Here is a 15341-nt window from a genome sequence, read left to right as displayed (position 1 = left end):
CTCACATGTGCCTGCTTTCTAAGTAAACCTGGGTGTTCTCAAGAGTTTTAGACAGTAACATAGTGTATTCATCAGACTTGTCATTCAGGTATTCATAATGGTAGAACTCAATATGTATTACTTTGTTAGAGTTGTAAGATAAATGTTTTTTGTATTCTTCTGTCATGACTGAGATGGATAATTTTCTGAAGATTTCCCATGCTTTTTAAAGGCAGGTGGTTGGCACAGCATTTCGTGCAAACAGTGAGTCACATAGCTGTTTCTGCTCCTGGTTGTGAGTAGTTTTCTCCAGAGACCCATGATGGTCAGTCATCCCCTAGGGAGAGTAATAAATGACCCTGAAATATCTAAAAGAAACCCATAGCCTCTCAAATCTTAAATTATAAACCTATTGATGTCATTTAAAAATGCCTGACTTTTGCTAAGAATAGAACTAATCGTGTTCTAAAAGCAAATAAATTTGATTGGTTTCATTCATTGGACTTTATTTGAAGGCAAAGAGTGAATCAACACAACATAAAATTGAAATGAATACATTGATTTAGAGAATGTAACTGTCTTTTTTTTTTTACCTTTAAGCAGAGAAGGAAAAAGAAATATTTCCCACAACTGTTAGTTTCTAATGTTGTTTTTTGTTGTATGCTAAAATTGAAGTATACACTTACAAGTGAAAAAAAATAGCTAACATGTATTTGATGCCTACTATTTGCTAGACACTGTGCTAAAGTGCTTTACAAATATTATCTAAAAAGTTTCTATGTGAATTTTATAATTTCCTTCATACCCTCTTCTATTAAACTACAATTTTATAACTTCGCTCTTGTGAACCCCCCTCCCTTCTCTAAACTGCTTTCTTTTCCCACACTACCCACCCCACAATTTGTAAAGCAAGTCTTCAAGATGGTGAAATTTTTTATATTTGGGCAGCTAAATGATTTATGTTTTCAAGTTGCTTCCACAGTTTCTCCCAAAGCTTGCTCCTCCCCTTTCCTTTACTAGCATGTCACACCACCTCATACCACTGGCCTTCTTGTTGCCTTGTCCATTCATTGGTAGTTCTGGTCACCCTGACCCCTCTGCCTATTGGTATAAAAAACATTCTTTTTGGCTTCCTGGTTTCTTGCTTCTGGCATCATTTCATGGGCAGAAATTCTAGACACCGAAGGAGTAAAGGGTGGGGATCTTTTCGTTTAAAGCTACCAAGCTCTGGTTTTGTCCTGTCCTTTTCTGTTGCCTTTTTTTTTTGGGGGAGGGGAGGGATAGCACTTCCCTTGGTGTATGAGGTTTGGATTTGACTTTCAATGTATGTAGCCCAGCTTTGATTCTCTGCTTTGCTATTTGTTTTGATGTGAGGATACTCCTATGACAAAAAGTAAAAACCTGAAAACAAAACACAGGATGATCCAAAAGTTTAAAGTTTTAATAGTTTTAAGTTTTAGTAACTTAAAACTGCACACCCCGATGTATATACATACATATATACATATATGTGTGTATTATGTGTATGTATTTCAAATTAGCAGAGATGAGAGATTGTGCTTGAATGTGTATGTCCTGAATGCATACAGGTAAAATTGAGAGACCTTAACAAAGTTGTTTTTATGTCTTGTGATTTTGTTTTTGTTTTTGCCAGGTATACATTGGGCTAAGAGTGAAACTTCCTTCAGAATTCCCCCTGTTAAGCTGTTCTTCCTGTTTCCCTTTAGTTCAGTACCATGACATCATGGTTATTCTACTGTTATTTGCATTAATCCACTAAATAGAAACTAAGGATTTGGTTCCAGGAGAAAAACCTAGCACAGTGATGTCCACAAGCACACTTTATTCTGGAAGGGCATCTTGTATTTGGTGAGCAGTTTTCAGATATTCCTAGGAAAATAGACTGTATATCAGCATCTTGGGGTAAGGTGAGTTGTTAGTTTATCTTTTAACATTTTTAATGTAAGCACATGTAAGCAGAAGTACATATAATTAGCTTGTAGGTATGGCTACAAATACTTTTTTTTTTTTTAACTTCTCAATCAAACAAAATAGTCCCTGGTTTTATGACAGATGACAGGATCACCATAATGGCTTTTGGCAGTTGCCTGTATTATGTTCTATATTATATTACATTCTACATAGTGTCTAAATCTTTTCCCTCTTCTTGATCTTAGCAACATTTTGAGAAATTTTTTATCTTAGGAGTGGAAAGTTGGAATAGGGTTATGGTTTTGTATTTTAAAGGTGGATGGAAGTGGGAGATGGGCTAGAAAACATCTGCACTGTTCCATGCATACTAGTATCCTGCCAAGAAAAATTTAAAAATTTAAATTGTTACCCTTACCAATACAATACTCAGTGGGTTTTCAGGGCTGCAACTGGCAGTACATGTCCTGGCCTATATCCCTATTTCTTCTGCTACAGTTTGGTCTTTGGAATTAGAGCAGACTGGATCCATAATATTACAAAAGTCTTTTACATTATTAACTTGTGGTATAACTGGAAACTCCACCTGGCAGTCTTTCCCCACAATCCTCCCTACACCAAAGGAGTTCTGTCTCTAAAGACTGACTTTGAGGTTGATAAGAACAGAGGTAACAGTTATAGGAATTGACTCTTTTGATTCAGCAGTATCCTCTGGGGAATCTATCTTTGATAAGGTTACTCTTCCATATAGCAGCATTTCCCCTGAAATTTGGAATATTTAACTGCTCCAATTATTGATCATTTTCAGTGCTGTGGTGAACCAATATTAAGAAGCTAGAACTCCTGATTCCAAGTCCAGTGCTCTTCAGCCATGGTCTCTATATATTTTTTTGATCACATACTCCTGTCAGTAAAAATAAACAATTATACACACGTATCAGAGAACATGTAATTTTGTACATTTTGTAATGTACTTTATAGTTATACAAAACAAACATTAAAAAGGATTAGGTAAAAATGAAATAAATCCTAGAGTCAGTAGGAAGCTACTGGACTGTGAGGAGGGGAGTGACATGATTTGAATAGGGAATCTTGACTTAAAGAAACTTACCGCAGCAGCTGTGTGGAGGATTGTTTGGAGAAGGGAGGCAGGAAAACCAAGAAGGAAGATGTGGTTGCCTAAGTAGAGCCAAGAGTATAGAGATAAGACACTTGACAATTGATAAATGACATGAGTAAGAGGGAGAAATTGAGGATGATACCAGTGTTTTGAAACTGTGCCACTTGAGGTATAGTTGTGCTCTTGCCAGAAAAAGGAAAGTTTAGAAGGATGAGTTTTGGGGGAGAAAGGTAAGGCATTGAAAATTGCAACCTGGCCTGCTTATTCTGTACAATTCACTGTACCAACCAAAATGAAAAAAGGGAAGGGGCAGGGTGGTGCCAACTCTTCCTAACAACTGCCATGGACAGTAGCACACCACCCCACCCCTCTCCCCAGCACCTGCCGAAACCATGAGGCTACTCTGGGGAGGGAGGATTTTGTTGGTGCAGGTGCTCTTGTCACACTTAGGTTCTAACCTCTCTAGGACACCCCTCTCAGTGGAGAAGGGGAGAGGCGAGGAGTTTGCTGGCAAGAGGGAAGGGGTGGAGCGAAGGAAATCTGACCATATGGGGTGAAGGGGGTAGTGTGGCTGTAAGTAGGGGCTGGCAAGAGGGAAGGGGTGGAGCGAAGGAAATTTGACCATATTGGGTGAAGGGGGTAGTGTGGCTGTGTTGGAGACATGTTCAGTGATTGGCTATGCTGTAGAATACCACTATTACTTCCTGGCATCATGCCCTGGTTCCCATTTTGGAGTCCACTGCTTTAGAGAAAGTTTAGGAACCACTTCAGCCCTAGTAGATACACCAAGAAGAGGGTATCTTGGGACAGACTATCTTATTTTTTGTCTTTATATTTCTATATACGGTGTTTGCACATAGTAGGTATTTTATTTTATTTTATTTTTAGGCAGATGGGGTTAAGTGACTTGTCCAGGGTCACACAGCTAAGTGTCAAGAATTTGGTCTGAGACCTGATTTGAACTCAGGTTCTCCTGACTTCAGGGCCATTGCTCTATCCACTACGCTACCTAGCTGCCTCTACCTAGTAGGTATTTAATAAAGGTTTGTGAATTTAAAAGTTTCCTTAGACATTTTATTATTGCCTAAGGCAAAGACACTAATGTGCTATCTTAGGCTGCTTGGTAGTGCTGTGCTGGAGTCGAAAAGACCTTAGTTTAAATTTGGCCTCATACACTACTAGCTGTGTGATCCTGGGCAAGTCACTTTACCTCTGTTTGCCTCAGTTTCTTCATCTGTAGAATGGGGATTATATTAGCACCTGCTTTCCACAGTTGTTGTGAAGATTAAATGAGATAATGTTTGCAAATTGCTTAGTCCAGTGCCTGGCATATAATAGGTGCTATATAAATGCTAACTATTATTATTAGTTAGTAGTCAGAGACTAATACAAGAAATTTTCCAGTATATATTAAAATATTTGTGTTTGTTGATGATTAAGTTCCTAAGTAAAGAAAAGAATTTGTAAGTTCACTGTTGTTTTCATAAGCAGCAAGTTAAACTTAGCCCAAACCATTCCATTTTGTGATTCTTATGTTCTTGTCTGTAATATACAAAGTTAGTAGCATATTTGAGTACATTCAGTTGTCCTGGGTATTAAGTTACCTTCCCCACCCCTCCATTGATAGTTTAGTTCTGCAGTAAATGGAAAGAGGATTTTAGGGTGATCTGCAAAGGTGATAACTTAGTAGGCTAGTTGCAAGGCACTGAATAAGTGGCATATATTCTGTTTATTGCTTTTAGCACTATGCTTAGTGATTTGGGATAGTTGACAGTTGTGGAAATAATTTTATTTTAATCTGTCAAAATAAAGATGTAATGTAATCGCCCCTAGAACACCTTGGTAGAATTATTGGATAAAAAGACAACAAAAAATCTGACATAGTAAATACCTATAGTGATATAATTATACCTATGAACTAAATATGTTTTTTGCTTATGGGTTAGAATGGTAAGATACAGCAATACGTCTGTCCTATAGACGTAAGAAATAGAATCATAAAATCTAATAATTGAGTCTGGGAACAGTAACCAACTTGAAACATCTATCAAATAATCATTTGAGTCTCTAAAGATATCTAATGTTCTAGAACTTCTTATCTCCCAAGAGAGTCCATTCCTTTTTTGGGTTGTTCTTGTTGTTAGGAAATGTTTTCTTATATTGATAAATTTGTTTCCCACCTAAGGATGCAAATACAAAAGTGACATAATCCCTACTCTTAAGGAACTTACATTCTACTGGAATGTTAATTTACAGTGTTAATGGGGGGAAAAGGGTATCCTTGACTCTTCTCTGTAAGTGGGAAAAGCTCTCGTGCTTTCCTGTACTCTACCAAGAGATAGTGTGATATAATAGAAAAAGTGCCAGACTGGATGACAAGTTCTGGTTCGAACCCTAATTCTTCCCTCACTAGCTCTGTGACATTGGACAAATCATTTTTACTTCCCTGGGCCTTGTTTTCCTCATGTGTGAAAAAAAAAAAAGAGAGAGAGAGAGGAAGAGTAGATTAGATGATATCTAATAGGTCTCTTCTAACTCTAGCATTTAAAAACATCACTCTCACTCTTTGCTCTTTCTTCTGATGCACTGAGCAGTGGGGCTTTGCCCCAGTTGGGAAGCAAGAGAGAAGGTCTGTAATTAAGACAAAGTGAGGCAACAGAAGAGATGAATTTTTTTGACTTTGACCATGACCTTGAAGTAGCATGGTGGCAAGCCTTCCTTGCCAAGGCCTGGCACTGAATCCACTCCCCCTGCTTCCTCATGAACTGATCTTGGCAAGAAGTGGTCAGAGAGAAGATCCCTGCTAGTAATGGGTCACTGACTGGAGAAGTATCATTGGTCATCAGGAATATCTCCTGGCACCAGACAGCAAATCCGTATTCTGTCACTTAAAAAACAACCTGAGGACCCCAGACCTCCAAGGAGGCCACAGGTTCGTGGATATATTGATTTTTCAGGTGGTACATTCATACATACATACATGTAAACATATGTGTGTATGTCTACACACTATGTACAGTCTTCATTTTCACTAACTTCTAACTAAAATTTCGCATTTCCTTCAATTATGAACGTAGACAATAAAACATTCCAAAGAAGAAAGAGATCTATACATAGCTTTCACGCATCTAACAAAAGGAGTCCATGACACACAAAAAAGTTAAGAACCCCTGTTCTTCCTGGCAGCATGGATCAGTTGTAAACTGTTATGTTCTCTAATCTCCTTTGCTAACCGGCAGGACAGTGGCCAGGGCAGAATAAACAATAAAATCATTCATTTCCTAGAATTTCTTGATTTGAAGCAGCTTATATACTATCTGTGAACTGCCAAGGTCTTTTGGGGTGGGAGAAGTTTTATTGTGCATTTATTGCTTTTACTGATAATATGTTGAGAGTAGAGAAAAAGATTTGTTTCTCTGGGAAGAAACTCCATTATGCTAAAGCTGCACCAGCAAAATATAGCAAGGCCAGGGAAGAGGTGGGGTTTGTTAAGCGGAAGATTGAGAACTGAACCTACTAGGGGACAAATGTTATAGTGTACACCCCCAAGGTAGCAAAGAGGGGCTGGCTACCTAGGGGAAGGAGAAACTGTGGGGAACAAAGTCAAGTACTCTCTGAGAACCGTAGAGAAGGTCATAGGGCCACAGATTTACAGAAGGAAGATACCTTCAAAGTCATCTGATCCAACTTCCTCATTTTATAGTTGAAAAAATTGAAGCCTAGAGAAGTGTAAGTGATTTGCTCACTCAGTAAGCACAAAGTCAGGATTGGAACACCAGCCCTCTGATACCAAATCCCAGGCCTCTTTCTAGTGCACAGAAAAATTTATGTGGAGGTATAAATCATCAGCCCTTCTTCAGCACCATTGCCCAGTGGATCCTTTAGTGATAAGTACCAGGATCAGTTAGTAAGGACCTGTCAAATAGTGTCAGATTGGTAGCTAATGCCACTATCTGTTAGTCAAAATTCTAAGATTCTCCATTGATTTTTGTCTTCTTTTTTGGGGGAGTGGGGAGAAGATATAGACTAACATAGATAGCATAATGGAAAAGTCACTGCATTTGGGATCAGAAAACTTGAGTTTGATTTCTAGACTCTGCTATTTTATTCTTTTTGTGACCTTGGATGAGTCATTGAACCTATCTGGGCTTTGTTTTCAAAATGAAAGGTCGGACAACTTCTCTACCATCCTTCCAATTCTAAGTTGTAATACCACAGTTGTTGTTTTTTTGTTTTTTTACCAGTAGTAGTAGTGGTGGTGGTGGTGGTGGTAGTAGTAGTAGTAGTGGTAGTAGTAGTGATAGTAGTAATAGCTAGTATGATAATAATAATAGCAAGTATTTATATGGTGCTTTAAGATTTATAAACCACTTTATATATGTATTAACTCATTTGATTCTCTCAATAACCTTGCAAAGTAGGGGCTATTATTAAAATCATTTTACAGATAAGGAAATTGAAGCAGAGAGGGTGTGACTTGTCTCCTCACTGACACTTCTAACAAGTGTCCAAGAAGGATTCAAATTCAGGGCTTTCTGACTCCAAGGTCTTGTTCTGTGTATGGTATAATTAACATAAAGAGGTTTTAAAGACACTTCTGACTTGCTGTTAGTGTTATCCATGCCCCCTATCCCCAACCCCAAGTGTGGAGATAATGTAAAAAAGTCTGACAAGTTTGACCAGGACACTTCTTAACCAAATATGACTTGGTAATTTCACCCGGTAGTGTACAAAGACCCATAAATCGAATGTGTTACTGATTAAGGGTGCAGAAATAGAATGATTCCATTATGTAAATAGTGTGTTGTTGGGTGGATTCTTTTCTGGTCATTTCCAAGAAGCATGGGGTGGCACCTTACCTAAACATTCCCATTAATATGTTGAGATCAGCAGACTATTTTTGGTCAGAGTCCTGAACTGAGTCTTTAAAAGGGCATTTTCAGCTTAGTTGTTTATATTTGATTGATGGCTGCTCTTTTTCCCATTAGAAGTTTTAGGAATATTTAGAAGGTTTTTGGTTTGTTTTTTTTTTTTTAACAATTTTTGGATCACCACAATAAATTGTTCTTCCATCAACAACGTAACATTCTATTAACTAAGTAAGCATTTGAGGACCCAACCCATGAAAATATTTGTGGCAAGAGGATGTGACACATTCCAAAGGGATTTGAAGGATAAGTGATCATTTCAGGACTTACTGTGCCCACCACCTCTAAGTTTATGTTTTTTAAGGCAGCAAAGACTAGGATATTGTCTGTGACATTCCTTCCTCTGAACCAGTCACAGGTCATGCTCCAATTGGAAAGTTCGTTCCTTGAAACAGTGGACAGAATGATGGTGGCAGAGCAGGATTCATCCCTAATGTGTAAATCTCCACCTGAACTATTTTCAAGTATAGGCAGAACCTCATTATCAAATCTAAGCAGATAAATTATTTATTTCAAATGATAATACCACACCCTTTTGTTCCTCAATCATGTAACCTCTCTTAACAACAATTTCCTTATGTATAAAATAAGGATAATAATCCTTATCTTGCCTACCTCACAGGGCAGTTAAGTATGAGCCAGTGTGTCCAGTTGTGGAAAAAAGGCTGAGCCTATAGTCAAGACACCCTGGGTTTGAAGCTTGACTCTGTGCCTTACAAGGAGGAGGTTGGTAAGCTGCTTAATGTTTTTTTTATCCCTAATTTTCCTCATCTATAAAGTGGACAGCTATAGATGATGAAAAACAGGAAGAGAAAAGTTAACTGACCCAGTTAAGTGGTAGTATTGTATAGTGGATGAAGAATTAACTTGAGTCATAAAGACTTGATTCTGATACATGCTGATGGTGTGACTTCCCTCCCTATCCCATTCCAAATTTCTAAGACTACAATGCTAATAGCTAAAATTTATGTAGCACTTAGCATGTGCCAGGTACTGCGCCAAGAGCTTTATAATAAATTACACATAATACCTCACATTCTTGATCTTTAAAGATCAAGAAAAAAAATTTTTTTTTTTAAATTTAGTACCTATGAATCACATTGGTACCTAATAAACACCTCACAATAACCTTAGGAAGTAAGTGCTTATTCTTAACCCCATTTTACAGTTGAGGAAACTGAGGCAGACAGATGAAGTGACTTGCCCAGGGTCACATAGCTAGTAAGTGTCTGAGGCCAAATTTGAACTCTGGTCTTTCTGACTCCAGACCCAGTGCTTTATCCGCTGTACCACCTGACTGCCCCAGAGCCAACCAAGACATTTCACCACTCAGATGTTCTATTTTTCTGCTTTAGAGGCTCACTAGTAAATCTTTGGAGTTACCACTTCTATTTATAGGTCATTGCTTTAGTGCCAAGTTTGTTATCGCCTTTCTTCAGGCTCAATAAAATCAAAGAATTTGGGACTTAACCCCTAGTAATGTCTCCTCTGGTGAATAGGAAAGTCTGGAGAAAACACTTGGAGCAGGAAATTCAAGAGTACCCAGAGCTGTTTTTATCAGTTCAGGAACACTAGACTTGCAAATTGTATCCTGTTCTTTTCTAGCTACAGAAAAGCCTTTATTAAGGAAAGGACAATGTTAAATCCATTAGGGGAATGAATTTGCAATATAATAAGTGTCACTCAGCTGGCTGGATCTGTGGTTTGTTTGGCTCTATTGTTTCATTCTTTGGAATTTATTACTAAGGTCCTTATAGGCTCAGTTATACTATAACTTGATGGTAAACAACTGAGTGTTGGTGCACATCTGTGTGCATATGGTTTTTTGTTTGTTTGTTTTTGTTTAAACTCCCAAAACACTATTTGGTCAAAACTATTTTGAAGACTTGGGACTTTCTTGAATTTTGGCATCTCAAGATAATTTTGCTCTTGAAAGTGAGTTATGTAGCTTTAATCATTCAGTGTAACATTACTGCTCTAAAGTGAATTCAATATATCCAGATTTGAAACCATTGAGTCTAGTTTCTCCGAAAAATCAGCCCCTGAGATTGGATTGTTTGTATAAAGCGAGTTCACATACTTGTATATAATTTTTGTCATTCACTTGTTTCAGTTGGGTCCGACTCTCCATGGCCCCATTTGGGGTGTTTTTTGTTTTTATTTTTTTGTTTGTTTGTTTTGGCAAAGATACTGGAGTAGTTTGCCATTTCTTTCTCTAACATCTATTATACACATGCGATAAATGTGAAACCCTGTGCCTTCACATTGGCTACATTCTACAAATGTAATCATTTGGCAAATACCTCTGGTTTGGAAAGTTGGATTTGCTATGTTCATTTTATTTATTGATTGTATGATCATTATTTATAAGTTTTGTTTTGATATAGGCACTGCCCATAAGCAGTTCACTTCCCTCCATGCTACTTTCCCATAAAAAAAAAAAAGCAGTAAGATTATATAATGTGAGTCAGCTAGGTGGTGTAGTAGGTAAAACTCTGGGCTTCACATTCAGGAGACCTGAGTTCAAATATGTCCTCAAACATTAAGTGCCTACTATGTGCCAGGCAGGGTGACTGTTAATAGTTGTGTGACTCTGGACAAGTTACTTAACCTCTGTTTTCTTCAGTTTCCCCTTCTGTAAAATGGGAAACACATTAGCACTTACTTTGCAGGGTTATTGTAAGGCTCAAATGAGATAATACTTGTAAATCACTTAGAGTGCCTAGTACATAGTAGGTGCATTATATGAATGCTTTCCTTCCCTCTTCCGTGATATAGTGATCGAAAGTGGAAGTATATCATTTCCATTTTTTGTTGCTTTTTATTTGTTCACCGAAAGATATATGCTTTAATTTTAATAAAGTCCAAATTGCCTCTTAAATTTGACCTGAAATTAATGACCTTTTAGCATTATCTTCATTTAAATTGTGTATGTTGTTCCTTTGATTGTGTCTTCCCATATTTCTTTGAATCTCTCATATTCTTCATCACTTATGGCGTAAGGATATTCCATTTTATTCATGTACCATTTTATCCAACCATTCCTCCATTGATAAGCACATAATTTGTTTCCATCTTTTTGCTATTATAAGTGCTGTTATCAGTATTTTCTTACATGTGGGATTTGTTTTTTCTGTCATTGACCTCCTTGGGAGACTGAGGATAAACCTAATAGCAGGATTACCACATCAGAGGGTAAGAATATTTTTTAGAAACTTTTCTCACACAATTTTTAAGTCATATTTTAGATGATAAAACAATTCTCAACTCTACCAGCAGCAGATTAGTGTCTTTTCCTTCCCATAGCATTGGCTTTTCCTGTCTTCCTTGCCAATTTGGTGGGTGTGGTGTGGTGATAGTTCAAAATTGTTTTAATTGACATTTATCTCAGTATGAGTGATTTTGAAAAGTTTTTCAGATGACTAGTAAGAGTTTGCATTTTTTTTAAGAAAGCTAATCAACCTCTAAAATGCTTGTCTATGTGATACAAAGGTTTTCTTCGCTCTAATCTACATCTTTTCTTCTTATTATATTCATATTCTTAATATGTTAAAACCATAGATTTAGAGCTGAAAGGGACCACAGAGGTTATCTAACACAAGTCCCTCATATTTTCCGAAGGAGAAAACTGAGGCCCAAGGAAGTTAAATAATTTGCTTAAGGGCACAGAGCTAGTCAGCACCAGAAATGGGATTTGAATCCAGGTCTTCTGACTCTATTGCCGGTGTTCTTTCCATGATAACATATGGCCTCTTCGTTATTTTGTCTTTTTCTTCTTCTCATGTCTAGCTGTGAATCTTTCCCCATTTGCAGTTGTAAAACCTTTACTTTTTTTTAACTCTCATTTTTATGATGTTTTTAAAAAAAAATTTACAAATCAAGAAATCCTCCCTAAATAGTCTGTTCTTGAATTTATCAAGCACTAGATTTCATTTGCTTCTATTTATTGCACTTACTTGATTGTCTTTTTTAAAATCTAGTACCAGATAATTTTTGTGATTATTATTTTATACTATAATATAATTTTTGATCTGGTAATCTCACTTCATTCCTGTTGTTGATTTTTTTTTCATAGTTTCCGTCATGACATTCTTGACCTTTTGTTCTTTTTTTTTTTTACCTAGTCCCACAAAGTATCCCCTTGATAATTTCATTGGGGTTACACTAAATCTGTAGAGTTATATAGGTAGTTTCATTTTTATTATATTAGCACACATCAGTCACGAATACTGAATTACATCTCCAATTATTTAGTCTTTGCTCCCATAAACCTGATTTTGTGACTCTATTTATATATCAGTCATGCATCCATTAGTAAGTTGGTTGTGTGGATTTATTTTGTATCTTGCTTCTTTTTTGATGCTATTCATCATCTCAGTGTTTTATTTATTCTCCAAGGTTCTTAGGCAGTTATCCACGCACTTTTTTTTTTTTGAGGCAGTCAGAGTTAATTGACTTGCCCAGGGTCACATAGCTAGTAAGTGTCTGAGGCTGGATTTGAATTCAGGTCCTCCTGACTCCAGGGCTGATAGCCTCATTCACTGTGCCACCTAGCTGCCTCTCATCTATGCACTCTTCAAAAGTATTTTATTGTAATTATTTCAATATAATTGGTTTCCTTTATAATCCTGTGTATTTTGTTTTATGCATTTAAAAATATACTGAGTTTTTCCAGGCTTTACCAGACTTCTAAAGGGATCTATGACACAAAAAAAAGATTAAAAAATCCTGTTCTAGGATTTTCCAAGTGAACCATTATATAATCTACCAGTAGGGATAATCTTACCTCCTTTTTGCTAGTTTTTATCCCCTTAATTTCTTTTTCTTTTCTTATCACTATAGCTAGCATTTCTATTTCTCTACCAAATTATAGTGGTGGTAATGAAATCTTTGCTTTCCCTGATCTTATTAGGAAAGTTTCCAGTGTTTCTCAGTTACAAATAACACTAGTTATTGGTTTTAGATAAATGCTTTTTGTGATCTTAAGTAAAGGAATCTCCATTCTAATAATTTTTTGAAAAAGCATTTTTAATACAAGTAAGTGCCATATTTTAAGTTTTTTTCTAAATGTAAGTTTTGCTAATAATATGATTATGCTAATTGTTTTTCTGATTTTGAATCCTTACTATAGTTTTTCCATAATATTTTAATGCATATGTTAATGTAATTGCTTTGCTAATATTTTGTTTTAAATATTGTATCAATATTCGTGAGTGATATAGGTGTCTAATTCTTCCTCAGTTTTATCTCTTCTTAATTTGACTATCTGAAGAATATTTGTTTTATAAAAGAAGTTTGATGGAGTGCCTTCTTTCTCTATTTTTTGAAAAGAATTAATTGATCTTAAAATATTTGATGCAAAGCAGGTATAAATCTATCTAGTTCAGTTGCCCTGTCGTCCCTCCTTTGGGAGTTTATGGTTTTCTCAGTCTCTTTTTATGAGATTGAATTGTTTAGGAGGAATTTTTATAAATATTCATCTATTACCATTAAGTTATCAGCTTCATTGGCAAATAATTGATTACAGAACTTTTCTGATAATTATCTTTATTTCTGCTCCATTCATTGTGAATTTGTTCTCATTTTTTTTTCATTTTGTCCATTTAATTTTAAAGTCAAATTTGCTAATGGTTTGTCAATTTTGTTAGGCTTTTTAGAGAATAGCTCTTTGTTTAGTACATCAGCTCAATAGTCTTTTTGTTTTTAATTCAATTTCCCCTGTGGTTTTCAACATTTTTTCTTTCATACTTCTTTTGAGATTATTTGTTGATTTTTCAGTTTTTAATTGCAAACTCAATTCATTAGTTATTTCTTTTTTTCTTTGTTAATAGAGATATAAATTTTATTTTAAGAATTGCTTTAATATCAAATATATTGGTACTTTGTCTTCCTATTTTCATTTACTTCAATGTGATTTATTTATTAATTCTATGATTTGTCTTTTGATCTGTTCTTTATTTAGATTAGGCTATTGTCCTTTAGTATACATTTAGGTCAGTATACCAATGCTTACCATAGCGACTGGCCCATAAGTAAGCACTTATTTACACACATAGTATCCATCTTTATGGAGTTTGCACATAAATGTTCTCTATTTGTTTTCTTAATGATCTTAAGACAAGGTAAACCTTCTAAAAGACAATTGCCTTATTTCCATTTCCTCCTTTCCCCAGTAGAGATATGAATGTGTTTCTGGATCTCCTCCCTCCCCATTTTTCTACTTTGTTTAAATGATCTTCATATGTCCTATCCCATTATTAAAAATATCAGCTTATTTCTTCCTCTTACTTTTTGCCTCATCTAGGATAATTTTATCTGTTTTACTTTTCATGGAGAACATGGCTTGTCTATAATTATTTTCTCTTTGTTCTTGCTATTACCTTCAGATAAGGTAGAACTTCTGGAAGACAAAATAGTTTTGTCTTCTCTTTGCCACTTGCAGATATTGATGTAGCTGCCTGATTTATTTTTTGCCTCCATAGACTTGTTCACCTTTTTTAAAGTTTTCTTTTGCTTGATGAATTTATGTTGCCAAATGTCTTATTTAACTCTATTTCCTTTGTTTTCTCATGATTAGCATATGGTTTTGCACATTCTAGCTGATTTTCCTTGATTTATGAGAGCCTCTGTTGTTTGCAAGATTCTTTCATTTTGATGTTCTAGAATTTGGCAGCTACATTTCTAGGTTAGTTAAACTTTGGGTGCTTCTCTGATGGGGTCAGATATACTTTGCCCTCTGGTACCTTTTCCTGTGAAAGGTTACTCTCTTACTATGTCTACCTACTACCTTTGAATTTTAGTTTTAGTCATTTTTGTTCCTTCCTCTCCTGGGGAATTCTAGTTAAGTGTAGGGATTCAAATCTACTTGAGGTGAGCCTAAGTGTTTATTGCTAAGAATAATCGCATTTTTTCATATATGATATTTTTTAAATCCCTCTGGACTAAAGATAGCCTGAACTATTTTTGATGACCTATGATTTATCCAGACTAGATCTTCAATGCTGCACATAACGTCCTCCTAGAACAATCTATTATTAGTAATAACTCAGAAATATACAAATGACAAAATATTTACTAAGTGCTTAGTATTTGATAGGTACTTGTATTAATCACTAAAGATACAAATATAAAAAGTAAGACAGTCCTTGCCCTCAAAGAGTGTATATTATAATAGGGAAAGAAAACATAGAGGAGGATGTTCAGAGGGAAGGGCATTTTGGTGTGAAAAATCAAAATAGCATGATAGGCAGAAGTGGGAAGGAAGAAGTAGTGTGTGTGAGCAATTGTATGGTGGAAAGATGACTAGAATACAGTTTGGTGGGATTCGGGATGTGGTAGGTAACTCTTACAATAACAGATCTGTGAGGAGGATAGTACAATTACTA

General features: G+C 35.9%; 1 protein-coding gene across 4 annotated transcripts in view; it reads left to right on the top strand.

The window, feature by feature from the left end:
* STK38L (serine/threonine kinase 38 like) overlaps positions 1 to 15341 on the top strand; it is a 74615-nt gene that overhangs the window by 19189 nt on the left and 40085 nt on the right. For 2 of the 4 annotated variants that reach the window (XM_027838825.1, XM_027838822.1), the window contains exon 1: positions 8585 to 8686. The exons of 1 other annotated variant lie outside the window; for it this stretch is intronic. The gene's annotated coding sequence lies outside the window, so the exon portion shown is untranslated. Of the gene's footprint in view, positions 1 to 8584; positions 8687 to 15341 lie in introns of those variants that run through there. One more of the 4 variants, XM_027838823.1, reaches the window with a different exon arrangement.

This window comes from Vombatus ursinus, unplaced genomic scaffold (assembly GCF_900497805.2).
Source record: "Vombatus ursinus unplaced genomic scaffold, bare-nosed wombat genome assembly UNPS02014830.1, whole genome shotgun sequence".
Lineage (NCBI taxonomy): Eukaryota > Metazoa > Chordata > Mammalia > Diprotodontia > Vombatidae > Vombatus > Vombatus ursinus.
The sequence above is the reverse complement of the archived record's forward strand: the minus strand, read 5'-3'. Positions and strand labels throughout refer to the sequence as shown.